The 12,767-nt window shown below is 43.8% G+C and overlaps 1 pseudogene; it reads left to right on the forward strand.

Moving 5' to 3' along the window:
* Positions 1 to 513: 513 nt before the first annotated feature.
* Positions 514 to 12,408, forward strand: LOC136543785 (probable LRR receptor-like serine/threonine-protein kinase At3g47570; annotated as a pseudogene).
* The last annotated feature ends 359 nt before the right edge of the window (positions 12,409 to 12,767 follow it).

Genomic DNA, 12,767 nt, shown 5'->3' on the forward strand with positions numbered 1-12,767 from the left:
CTGTAATGCGATCCCAGACTTAGAAAAATTTCAAAGTCAAAAACAGTAATTCTATTGCTACTTGTGGACTATTTTTGAGCATGCTATGCACCGAATTAGGTCTTGACCCAAAAATAAAAGTTATTACCCTAGTCAAGTACTACAACTTTTCTTAAGGGTGCACTACCATGTAAAGTCTCTAGAGTATAGTTTAACTTAGGTCAATCATACAACTTGAAAATGAAAGCCTACACTATAACCATGACTTAGAGGTCAAATGGGTCAAGTCATGAATACCAAAGTTGTTCCATGTGACATTCTAAACATGTTTAAGGTACTCCTAAGGTCCCACAAACATTTTATACATTGGTCACATGTAAATCCTAGCATATGTAAAGCATTTAGTAACAAACACATGTGATATAAGCAATCATAGAGATAAAATTTGATATGCTCATGCTCATGAATGATCAATGATACTTGTGCTCATGCAATGCCAATGCCAAATGCATGCTTAACATCTACGGTGTTACAATGGCCCCACCTGTGATCCCCCACCTTTCTCCTTCCTCCACTTTTCCCTTCGCGTGCACACCCGCCGGTGAGGATCCGAAGCCCCGTGCCTATCTACGTTGTTCACCAACCGAGCCTGCCTCGCGCCCCTCCTCTATGGACGCCACATCAACGATCCAGGGCGAGGGCATGCCAACGCCAACAGGAGGCGATGACGCGCCAGCCGTGGCCCCCGCCGTGATGATGTCGCCGCCAACTGCCCTCCTTGCCGCTTTTCGCCCTGTTCTGCAGCACTACTTCAACAGTACTTTTCAGCGAACGAACAGTGTTTTCCTCTCACAATAAATCAGCATAAGCATCAAGATAAGCCAAATTTCAGCGAAACGAATAGGGCAGAGCCCGCGTAAACCCTTGACGCACCCCAAAAACCTAAACTAACACCCCTAATCGCCCTACACGTACCCTGGATGCCCCTGCACCGTTGATTTTCTAGAATGCCCTTTTAGACTGTACCACATCTTCCTTCCCAAGCACATTTGCTTTTGAAAATCGATTTGTTCCTTTTAGTATATCATTGTACGGAACTATTGGAAGCTCTCTCTCTCTCTCTCCGTGAATTGTGGTGGTAGTTCTTTCTTCACTGCTGTCTTGCACTTTCTGTAATGAAATCCAGCCCAAACAAGAAATAGTAAAAGCAGGAGAGCTCCTGTTGTTGGGATTGCTATACTAAGAGACTTAGGCATGCCTCTCTTGTTCTTTCTTGAACTAGAGCTTGGACAGTGGCAGACGAAGCTGTGGTATTCCACCACACAACTTATTGTTACCAATAATTGATGGCCCAGTTAGATTTCTGAAAAAAAAACTTCTACCAGTACATCACCTTGCAAATTGTTGAAGGATAGATCAAGGCGGAGGGGCGACGTTTACCTAAATGTTCTGGGATTGATCCTGATAAATTATTGTGGGCAAGGTACAACTCCTGCAAGTCAGTAAGGCTGCCTAAGTTACCAGCGCATTGACCTCAGTGAGAACATGCTCACCAGTGTCATCCCGAGTAACATCGGCCGCTGCATCAGCCTCCGTGAGATGTACATGTACAGCAACATGGGGGGTGCAGGGAACCATCCCACCTGAGATTGGAGGCATGCCATCGCTCTCAGTTCTGATGCTGTTCAACTGCAGCATCACCGGAACCATGCCGCCATCTCTCGGGAACATTTCCCGGTTGACCAAGCTGTCATTGTCGATGAACTATCTGGAGGGATCGATCCCTGTAGGCATCGGCAACAATCCATATCTGGCTGTGCTTCAGCTCTCCGTTAATAATCTCTCGGGTTTGCTTCCGCCTTCCCTGCTGTCCAACCTATCGTCTCTTTATTACTTTTATGTGGCGGAAAACAAGCTGCATGGCCGTTTACCATCCGACCTGGGTAATGGCCTCCCGAGCATGCTACAGATGGGGATTGGAGGAAACCAATTTACCGGACCTCTTCCACTGTCAATAACCAATCTCTCCAGGCATCACAAGCTCTACGCAGGATTCAATAGTTTTAGTGGGACTGTTCCATCTGAATTGGGCAGACTGCAAGATCTTCAGGTGTTTGTTCTGGATTACAACATGTGCGAGGCGAACAACGAGCAAGACTGGGAATTTATCGATTCTTTGACGAACTGCAGCAGGTTACAGATGCTTAGCATTGGCGGCAACCAGTTTGCGGGGAAACTACCAAGTTCGTTGGCTAATCTGACTAGCAACCTTCAGTGGTTACGGACTCCCAGCAATTACATATCTGGTGTCATCCCATCTGAGATAGGAAATCTGGCAAGTCTTTCCAACCTTGATTTCGACGACAACATACTCACTGGGGCCATTCCTGAAAGCATAGGGAAGCTTACACAATTGATCCAGCTGTATCTGTATTCCAACAACTTGTCAGGACGCATACCATCCTCCATCGGGAACCTCACTGCGCTATCTGAACTCAATGCAAGTGGCAACAGCTTGGAGGGGTCAATTCCACCAAGCATTGGAAATTTGAGAAAACTTTCAGCCTTAGACCTGTCCAGTAACAAGCTTACTGGTGTTATTCCGAACGAAATTCTGGAGCTATCGTCAATCACAATATCTCTTTCTCTGTCTTACAACTTGCTGGAAGGACCGCTTCCTTCAGAAGTAGGTAATTTGGTAAATCTCAAGCAGCTCAGCCTATCAGGAAACAAACCATCAGGTGAGATACCTGATACCATTGGAAACTGCAGAGTCCTGGAAATCCTAACCATGGATGACAATTCATTCCAAGGAAGCATACCTGCTACTTTCAGGAACATGGCAGGCCTGACTATATTGAATTTAGCCAACAACCAACTGAATGGCAGCATCCCTAGCAACCTAGCAACCATCACCTACTTGCAGGAGTTGTACCTTGCTCACAATAATTTATCAGGAGTAATACCGGTACTCTTCAGTAATTCAACAACACTGCTCTGTCTCGATCTATCCTTCAACAATTTGCCGGGTAAAGTACCAACAAACGGTGTTTTCAGAAATATAACTGGACTATCAATTGTTCGGAACACGGCATTATGCGGTGGAGTACCACAGCTCCGTCTACCAAAATGCCCAAGCTCTAGTGCAATAAAGGATAACAAAGACATGACATTTGGCAAGAACCTTTGGTTGCTCCGAAGGAAGTTTTCCATTCACTTACTTAGGGCTCCCATTGGGTCTAACCAAGCAAAGAGTTCAAGATTGTTTGACCCTAGTGAACAAATGTGAAAGAAGGCTGGCCAGTGTGTCCCCTTTTCTCTCACAAGCTGGCAGATTTGAATTGACCAATGCAGTTTTCACTGCACTACCAACTTTCTACATGTGCACCCTGGCTCTTCCAAAAACTGTGGTGAAACAGATTGACAAATATAGGAAGCATTGCCTATGGAGGGGTCAGATATCAATGGTAAAGGGCAACCAAAAGCAGCATGGCCATTAATTTGCACATCCAAAGATGAAGGGGGTTGTCGACATAATATCATCGGCAATCCTCCGAGGGGTATCCCACGAAGGTAGATTGATCGACAGAAGTGCGCGTAATCAAGAATAAGAAGGCAACAGAGACACAAGAGTTAGACAGTTCGGGCCGTCTGCACGATGTAATACCTACTCCTGTGGTCTGTTGGTTTGTATTGGCTATCATATGATATTGCGTGTGATCCGAGGCCTTAGGCAAAACATAGGATCCGTATGGGGATGGGGCCTGCCGACTAGGGGACCCCTGTCCCTCCTTATATACTCTGGAGAGGTAGGGTTACAAGGAAAGTGTCCTAGTTGGTTACACGGTAAGTATTCTATTTGGATTACAATATCTATAATATCCGATCAGATCTATCTTCAAGATGCCTTGCGGTGTACGCCGAGCAGTGCCGTGTGCCACAAGTCTTGAATCTTGTGGGCTGGACCGTCCCTGACCGTGCGGCCCATGTCCTTTGCCGTGGGTACCTAGGTTATACCCCCCACAGCTAGTCCCCGAGCGCCTTGCATCCTTTGAGCAGCGCCGTCTTGAACAAGTCTGACCAGTTTGACGTGAAGCCGACCAGTTTAACTGGTGATCCGAGCAGTGGAAGTCGAAGCCGACCAGTTTAACTGGTGACCTGGACGGTGAAAATCAAAGCCGACCAGTTTAACTGGTGACCTGAGCGGTGAAAATCAAAGCCGACCAGTTTAACTGGTGGCCTGGGCGGTGAAAGTCAATGCCGACTAGTTTAAATGGTTAGGAGACCTCGGACTTAGCTAAGTAAGGCTTGCCAGAAGAATGTAAGGGGCTTAGGATAAAATTTGAAAATTCTTCCCCTTAGGAGAAGTGTAACCACTTAGACTCCATCAATAAGGAGGGTAAATCAAGAAATAAGCACTACATTCACCGTCAGGTGAAGTGTAGCCACTTAGTCCCGGAGCCTGCTAGAAGATGAAGAATGAATCTTGTAACAGGGTTAAAGAAAAGAAGTCTAAAAGCTTGCCGACGTCATTTGTCATGTGCGTATCAAGACCCAGACGTGCTATCCAAGATCAGCACCCTGATCCGAACAGCATGGAGCAAGTTGATAGCACACCGATGAGATGTAGCAAGATCCGTCCGCCAAGGGAGTCCCCAGCTTAGCTGGCGACTCTTGTACAAAGAATCTAAATGCCGAGGAGTCCCTAGCTTAGCTGGCGATGCTTGCACAAAGAATCCGAATGCCGAGGAGTCCCCCAGTGTGGCTAACGATGAAGCGACGAACAATCCAAACACCGTGGAGTCCCCAGCTTAGCTGGCGAGCCCCCAGCGTAGCTGACGATGAAGCCCATGCGATGAGTAGTCCAACCAACTGGTCAGCGGCGAAGTGAACGCCGAGCAGGAGTGAGTGCCGAGCAGTCCAACCAGTTGGTTGACGGTGAAGTCTGTCCGATAGATGGTCCGACCACCCAGACGATGATCATCTTGTCCGGTCCCTGAGCATAAGCTCGTTGACCGAGCCATCCTCCTACGAAACAAATGTGTAGAATAGAGTAGTATATGATATAAAAATAAAATATATGAACTCCGGAGAAGAATCAGCAATAGTGATGAAATAGTATATGCAGCTCGGCGATCAGTTGGTGTGAACACTTAGTTTTATTCTGAAGATATGTTTATATTTAATATAAACCGTCCGACCAGTTAGTGTGTAGCTGAGTCTCCAGCCCTAGCTAGCCTATTAACCATAACGCGAAGCGCGGAGCCCATGTGTGTGTAGGAAGAGCAGGGCGTTGCTAAGGAGCCGCTGCCGACCACCCCTAACGCAGAGGGCAGGCGCTCGTGCACGTGTAGGGAGAAGCTGAAGACAGGACCGTCTCTGGGAACATCCGAGCATCAACATAACTGTTCGAGGATTTATCTTAGGCTTAGCTATATGTCATCTTTAAGATGGTATATATGAAAGAAAATTGTTTGGAGAACAAACATGAAGAAAACAGCTCGGAGAAATATCATGACGATATATAAATATTAAAGGATATTTAGAAGAATATTAAAGCGTGAGTTAGCTTAATTAACGGACGAGCGGGATGTTGCTGATGAAGTAAACCAGTCAGCCGACTAGTACGCCAAGAAGCACTTGGAACTCGTCCTTGACCGGTTGGTCGAGTCCGAGTAATCGAATGCTGTAGTCGAGTAGTGGATGTAGTATCCGAGTGGACAGATGTACTGTGCTGCAGAGCACGCTTGCATGCTAGCCCAACCAATATTGTAGTGGGCTTGCATGTTGCTGCAGTTGATCCTTTGTTCGCTATTTGGATAGCCGTGCCGTGGATGTACAGCTCCAAGACTTGCCGTAGTATTAATATGCCTGATGAATGCGTACAACGTGCAAGTGCCTTAGCTTTGTGTAGTCGGTTTCCATCTACGTATGCCTTCCTTATTTGCTTCTTGTTGATCGGAGGATACATCGCCCAGCATTGCATGCATGTCGTGATCCCAAAACCTTGCCTTGCATGTCCTGCATGCCTTCGTGGCCTCCTTGCTAGCTAGCTCGTGATCGTAGCACGTACACGATCGGACACGGTGCCGATGCATCAGTACGTAAACGATCGTAGTGACGGGATTGGCGACTCACGGAACAAATCGATTTGACACCACCAGAGAGCTCGGCCGATCCTAGAATTTTTGGGTCCAGCGCAAGCAGAGTGGTCGGACGCGACGTGTCCGCCGCCGCCGCGTAGCACCTGCATGTACCTCGTGTATGAGTCATGCCCTTGATCGCCTTCGAGAGTAACTCAGTACGACAACCGGACGAGCACGTTGGCCCGCAACGGAGATCAACGAGTCTCCGGCTTGCCGTCGTACCAAGTTGATATTGACATCCATCTAGTTCACCATGGAGCAGCGCGCACACTCTCTACTTGGCGCGCCAACTATCGACAGAATATCATCGACAGTCCTTCAAAGGATATCCCACAAAGGTAGATTGATCGGCAGAGGTGCACGTAATCAAGAATAAGAAGGCAACAGAGACACAAAAGTTAGACATGTTTAGGTCGTCTGCACGATGTAATACCCTACTCTTGTGGTCTGTTGATTTATATTGGCTATCGTATGATATTGCGTGTGATCCGATGCCTTAGGCAAAACCTAGGATCCGTATGGGGATGGGGCCCGCCGACTAGGAATCCCTGCCCCTCTTTATATACTCTGGAGGAGTAGAGTTACAAGAAAAATATCCTAGTCGGTTACATAGTAAGTATTATATTTGGATTACAATATCTATAATATCCGATGAGATCTATCTTCAAGATACCTTGCGGTGTACGCCGAGCAGTGCCGTGCGCCGCAAGTCTTGAATCTTGTGGGCTGGACCATCCCTGACCGTGCGGCCCATGTCTCTTGCCGTAGGTACCTGAGGTTATACCTCCCACAGGGGTCTAGGAGTGATAAACATTGAAGAACAAAACAAGGCTTTGTTGCTTAAAAACATGCATAGATTCTTCAATAAAGCTGAAATTCCTTGGGTCCAGATAGTTTGGGAAAAACACTATGCAAATGGAAGATTACCAACCTCAGTCAAAAAAGGGTCATTCTGGTGGAGGGATAATATAAAAAACATTCAGAGTTTCAAGGACATGGCACAAATTCAGGTTAAAAGTGGTACAACCTGTCTGTTCTGGAAGGACAATTGGAGAGCACAGAGCTTAGAAACTGAATTTCCAGAGTTATTTCCCTTTGCCAAAAACAGAACCATTTCCCTAGCATCTGCATGGGATCATGATGACCTGACTCAATTACTGCAGCTCCCAATTTCAGAAGCAGCATACAATCAATTGCAACTTGTAACACAAGAAACAGCAGGCTTACAGTTAATTACAGAGCAGGACATCTGGCACTATTCTTGGGGGAACAAATTCTCATCTTCAAGAGCTTACAAGATTTTGATGGGCCACTCACAGCATCACCCTTCCATTCAGTGGATCTGGAAAAGCTATTGCCAGCCAAAACACAAGGTATTCTTTTGGCTTTTGTTGAAGGACAGGTTGAGCACAAGGAACATTTTAAAAAGAAAAAATATGACACTTCAATCATACAGCTGTGTACTCTGTTCCCAGAACATAGAAGAATCAGTTCATCGTCTCTTTCTGCAATGTGAATTTGCAAAGCAATGTTGGGAGTTCATTGAGGTTAGCATTCCTCCTGATTCAGAATTCCCTGATTGCATGTACCTCCTCAGAGATGCAGTGCATTCTCAGTTTTACATGCACGCAGTAATCCTGATTTGCTGGGCAATTTGGACTACAAGAAATGCTCTCATTTTTTATGATGTTCAACCAGATTTAGCAGCCAGCAGAAGAGTTTTCCAAAAGGAGATAAAGTTGCTCACGCATAGAGTCAGTGCAAGATCCTCTCAGGCTTTTGATCAATGGATACAAAGTTTTGCTTAAACACTGCTTTGTTGTTGATTTTGTTTATTTCTTTTGATGTTCCCTAGCTCCACTCCCCTAAGAAGTGGTGGTTTTTTTCCTTTTCAATTTCTGTAAACTTGTTGTCCTTTTAATTTCAATAAAATTATCTGTAGGGGCGCAAGCCCCTCCAGTTCCTTCAAAAAAAACAAAGACATGACAAGGTCCCTTATGATTGCAATCCCAACAGTAGCAGCTCTCCTACTCATACTTTCAGGGCTTGTTTGGGCTGGATCGCTTTACCGAAAATTATTGAAGACAACACCTAAGGAAGAAGTAGCAGCTCAATTCATAGAGAGAGAGCTTCCAATAGTTCCATACAAGGATATACTGAAAGGAACGGATGGTTTTTCAGAATCAAATGTGCTTGGACAAGGAAGATATGGTACAGTATACAGGGGCACTCTAGAAAATGAAGCCACTGTCGTTGCTGTTAAGGTGTTTAATGTACGGCAATCAGGGTCCTACAAAAGCTTCCAGGCTGAATGCGAGGCATTAAGAAGAGTGAGACACCGATGTCTTGTAAAGATCATTACATGTTGTTCTAGCGTCAACCACCACGGTCAAGACTTTAGAGCAATAGTGTTTGAGTTCATGGCTAATGGCAGCTTAGATAGATGGATCCACTCAAATTTTGAAGGCCAAAATGGACAAGTAACACTCAGCTTGTCACAGAGGTTGGATATTGCCGCGGACATTGTGGATGCTTTGGATTATCTGCACAACGGCTGCAAGCCTCCGATCATCCATTGTGATCTCAAGCCAAGCAATATTCTTCTCAATCAGGACATGAGGCTCGTGTTAGGGATTTTGGCATTGCTAAAGTTCTAGATGAAGCAACAATCAAATATCTTGCATATTCTGGTAGCACTATTGGAATAAGAGGTTCTATTGGATACATTGCTCCAGGTAACTAAAATATGATATTCCCCTTGTGTTTTACATTATAGCATCTATCCCTACTAGTCCACAGCGTAAGAGACATAATGGTAGAAATTCAAGACTAATTTTGGTACACAACTAATTGGAGGCATCCACGTTAATCCTCACGAGACGCACTAGCAAAAAAAAAAGTAAATCCTAAAAAATCTCACGATAATTATAATAGCTGTCCTTTAATTTGGTAGGCTCTAATCATCATCGCAAATAACAGCCATTGAAGCTTATTTTATTCTGCCGTTATGGAAAAATACATAAAGTAAGCGTAAATTTGCATCTACCGAACTCTGCTATTATAAAAGATAATTTGGAGTAACACATTTGCTTCGAAATTACCCACGTGTCATTATTATGTATAATATGAAGTAACTCCTAAGTTTGCATTGCATCTAAACTCCCTTAAATTTGTCATTATTATAGACAATATAATAAAAACACAATAGAGCTCACCGTCAACCTCCATTCCCTGTTTTCCATGAGTTAAATACTTTGGTCGTGTTTTGAATCTATTTTGCTTGAGGCTCGATGGTACTGAGAGGATGAGTCGCATGATACTTAAAGAGCCATGAGGGTAATGATGGTGAGCTCAAGGCACCCGAAGGTATTAAAAGCAATATAACACCTGAAGCAGTGAAAAAGCTACACCCACGAGATCGAGACACATCACAAGAAGAGCAAACCGTAGTCACTCACTAATGCTTCGGGTCAAGCTATACTGGTCAAAACTCTCGAGGACACAAAACTAACTGGTTTCGTATGGGAACCTTTGAACAGAATAGAGTAAAGGTTGCTAGAGTGTAGTGTCAACAAAGAAATAATAGCACAAGCCCAATCTTTGAACCACACAAACTCATAGCAATCAAGAACGCTTGATGCAGTCACAGAGCAAGAAAATGAAGCCATTTAAGAGTTCAACAAACAAGCAAAACTCAGGGAGCTAGACATGTATGAAAAGCTAGGTAAAAAATGAAGAAAAATCAAGCAAATTCACAGTAGCAAAGAAGAATCAAAGATATCATATCCAAGATAGTCGAAATCGAGAAATCTCTCAAAGCCATGGACGAGTTAATTGCATATCATCAACCTTTCTCACAAACCCAACAACCATGAAACCAGCTGCCTCTGAGGCAGCCAAATCAGCTTTCCCAAACGCAAGATACTACAACCTGGGTTAGGAAATGCAAACTCTCGATAATTGACACTGCCAAGCTTTACAAGAAATCCAGGCTAGTACAATAGGAAGTCACCCCAGTTGTCGACCTAGAAACAAATGGCATATCATATGACCCGAAGTTGCCATTGTGCAAAGGCATTCAACGTACCAACAATGGCCTCAAGGGTACAACCCTCAGAACATACCAAAGTATGATGGCAATGTACACCACAGAGCGTGGCAGTGGCCAAAGGTGATGAGTCAACCCTCGTAAAAAATTCTGTCATAGTGGCTCACGATGTCGTATAGATGTCCCTGTTCGTTTGAGCTTGTTTGGCTTATAAGCCGTACTTTTTCAGCCAACGAACAGTATTTTTCTCTCACACCAAATCAACCTACAGTACTTTCAGCCATGGCTTATCAGCCAAACAAGTCCAAACGAACATGGGCGAGAATTGGTACGCCAACCTTTTCCCAAATTCGATCTGATCTTGGGAACATCTTCAGGCAAAAGCTCGATGACAACTTCCAAGGTGTCAGTGTCACTTCCACAACCCTAATAGATTTGTTTTAGTGCAAGCAACAAGACAAGGAACCCTTGCAAGACTACTGGAAAAAGATTTGTGCAACTCAAGGCAAAAACATCCAATTACTCAGATGAGGCCATGTTTCTAGCTGCAGTCAGTAGTTTCAGGTCTGAATCTTGTTCTTCTCGCTTTGTAAGGAAACCAACAAAAACAATCACAGAGCTATACAAAGTCATGGAAAAGTACTGTCAGATAGATGCCGATTTCTGAAGAAAAAATTAAGCTCAACGGCAACAATTTGGGCAAAGCAATAAAAAATAACAAGCCCACCAACTCCAGTTCAATGTCAACAACATTGATAAAAGAACCCAACCTCCAGGGCAACCGTCAAATCAAGGGAGAGGAGGCCAAGGTGGTCGAGGTTGAGGAAGCAGAGGTCAAGCCTACAAAACGGACCGCAAACATTCGATGTAACAGGTACTGTAGCAACTTTTTGAAAGTTGGGGTGGAACTAAACAAGGGCTTAGCGAAATATACAGTCATTTTTGCGGTGTCAGGCAAGGACATACCACCAAACAATGCATCTGGTACGAGAAGGTCAAAGAATTCAAAGAGCAACAACAACAAGATGCATCCGAAACAAAACTAGTAATTCATACAAGGAGACCCCAAAGTACACCATCGTGGCAACACTACACGCCCATGGACAATGGGCTACCTTCGCTGCATCATCCATAGCTACCACACTATAACCATACAACTGTACTAGCTGCCATTCAGTTACCAAAATTACCCTTACGGTTCCCACACTCCATATAGCCAACCACCCCAATACAGACTTCCACAGCAAGCTACGTATATTGTAACACACCCTCTCCTACAACCCGTGGTTATGACCTAAACAGAAAGTTGAAGCTATGGTTTGACCTAGACACATGTCAAACACACATGGAGGCACGATGCAAAGAGGAAAACTATGAATGAGGATGGAAAATATATAAAGTATTAGTAAGTAAAGTCTGTAACAACACAGTGAAGAGACAAAAGTGTCTTCATGAGTATTGTGTTCAAATATTAACAAATGATAGAATTTCAAGTAAACACATGTGTAGATGTGATGCAATAAAGTGTAATGAGTTGGGGTCAAAAAAGTGTGTGTGTGCGCGCGCGCACGTGTGTGTGGCATAAATATATAGTTTAGACAATGTTTATGTGTTTTTTTATAATGATAGACGTATGTAGATTGAGGGGGTTACTTAAGGTAACTATGCGTAATTTTTTTCAAATACATAATTGATCAATAGATATTATTGATAACAATGACTAGAGTCGACTAAATTAATAGCTAGATTTTTTTATATTTTTTAGCATTTTAGGGATTATATCTTTTAGTGTCTCATACAATTAATGTGAAGGCTTCAAAATAATTAACTAAGCTTGCATTTTTTGCAATTTATTGCAGAATATGGAGAAGGGCTTGCGGTATCAACTTCCAGTGATGTGTTTAGTCTTGGCATCACTTTGATCGAGATGTTCACAGGAAGAGCCCCACCGATGATATGTTCAGAGATGGGGTAAGCTTGCATTTTTACGCTAAAGCAGCTCTTCCTTACAAGGTTATGGAGATAGCAGATTCAAACATGTGGCTGCACGATGGAGCAATAAGTAATGACAATGATACATGGCATATAACAAGAACAAGAGAATGTTTGTCAGCCGTCATTCAGCTTGGAATCCTTTGCTCAACGCAGTTGCCCAAAGAGCGCATGTCAATGAGTGATGCTACTGCTGAGATGCATGCTATCAGAGATAAATACATTTGTACTAAAAAAAAGTAAGTGATGTCAGTTCATATTAGTTAGAAGTGCCTTATACTATCATGTTTCTCTAAATGTATAGCTAAAGGCCATAAGGGCAAGTACACTGGTGTTGTCTCATTGAGGATCTCATGCAGTGCCACCTAATTTTGAGTCAATTTAATAGACAACATCATACAGTGAGTTTTCTTGTAAGTTGTCTCATAGGAACTTATAATTCCATGATTTGTCCACAAACAAAGGAATGGTGCCAGTCGTATGGCAACTCATACAATGGTGTCAAAGCTGTCTCATAGTCCTACATTTAGCTTATGAGGCGATGTTTCACGAAACGACCTCTTTCTCTCACCTCTCTGTTTCTCCTCCACATCATGAAAAAT

Source organism: Miscanthus floridulus, chromosome 3 (genome assembly GCF_019320115.1).
Source record: "Miscanthus floridulus cultivar M001 chromosome 3, ASM1932011v1, whole genome shotgun sequence".
Taxonomy (NCBI): Eukaryota; Viridiplantae; Streptophyta; class Magnoliopsida; order Poales; family Poaceae; genus Miscanthus; species Miscanthus floridulus.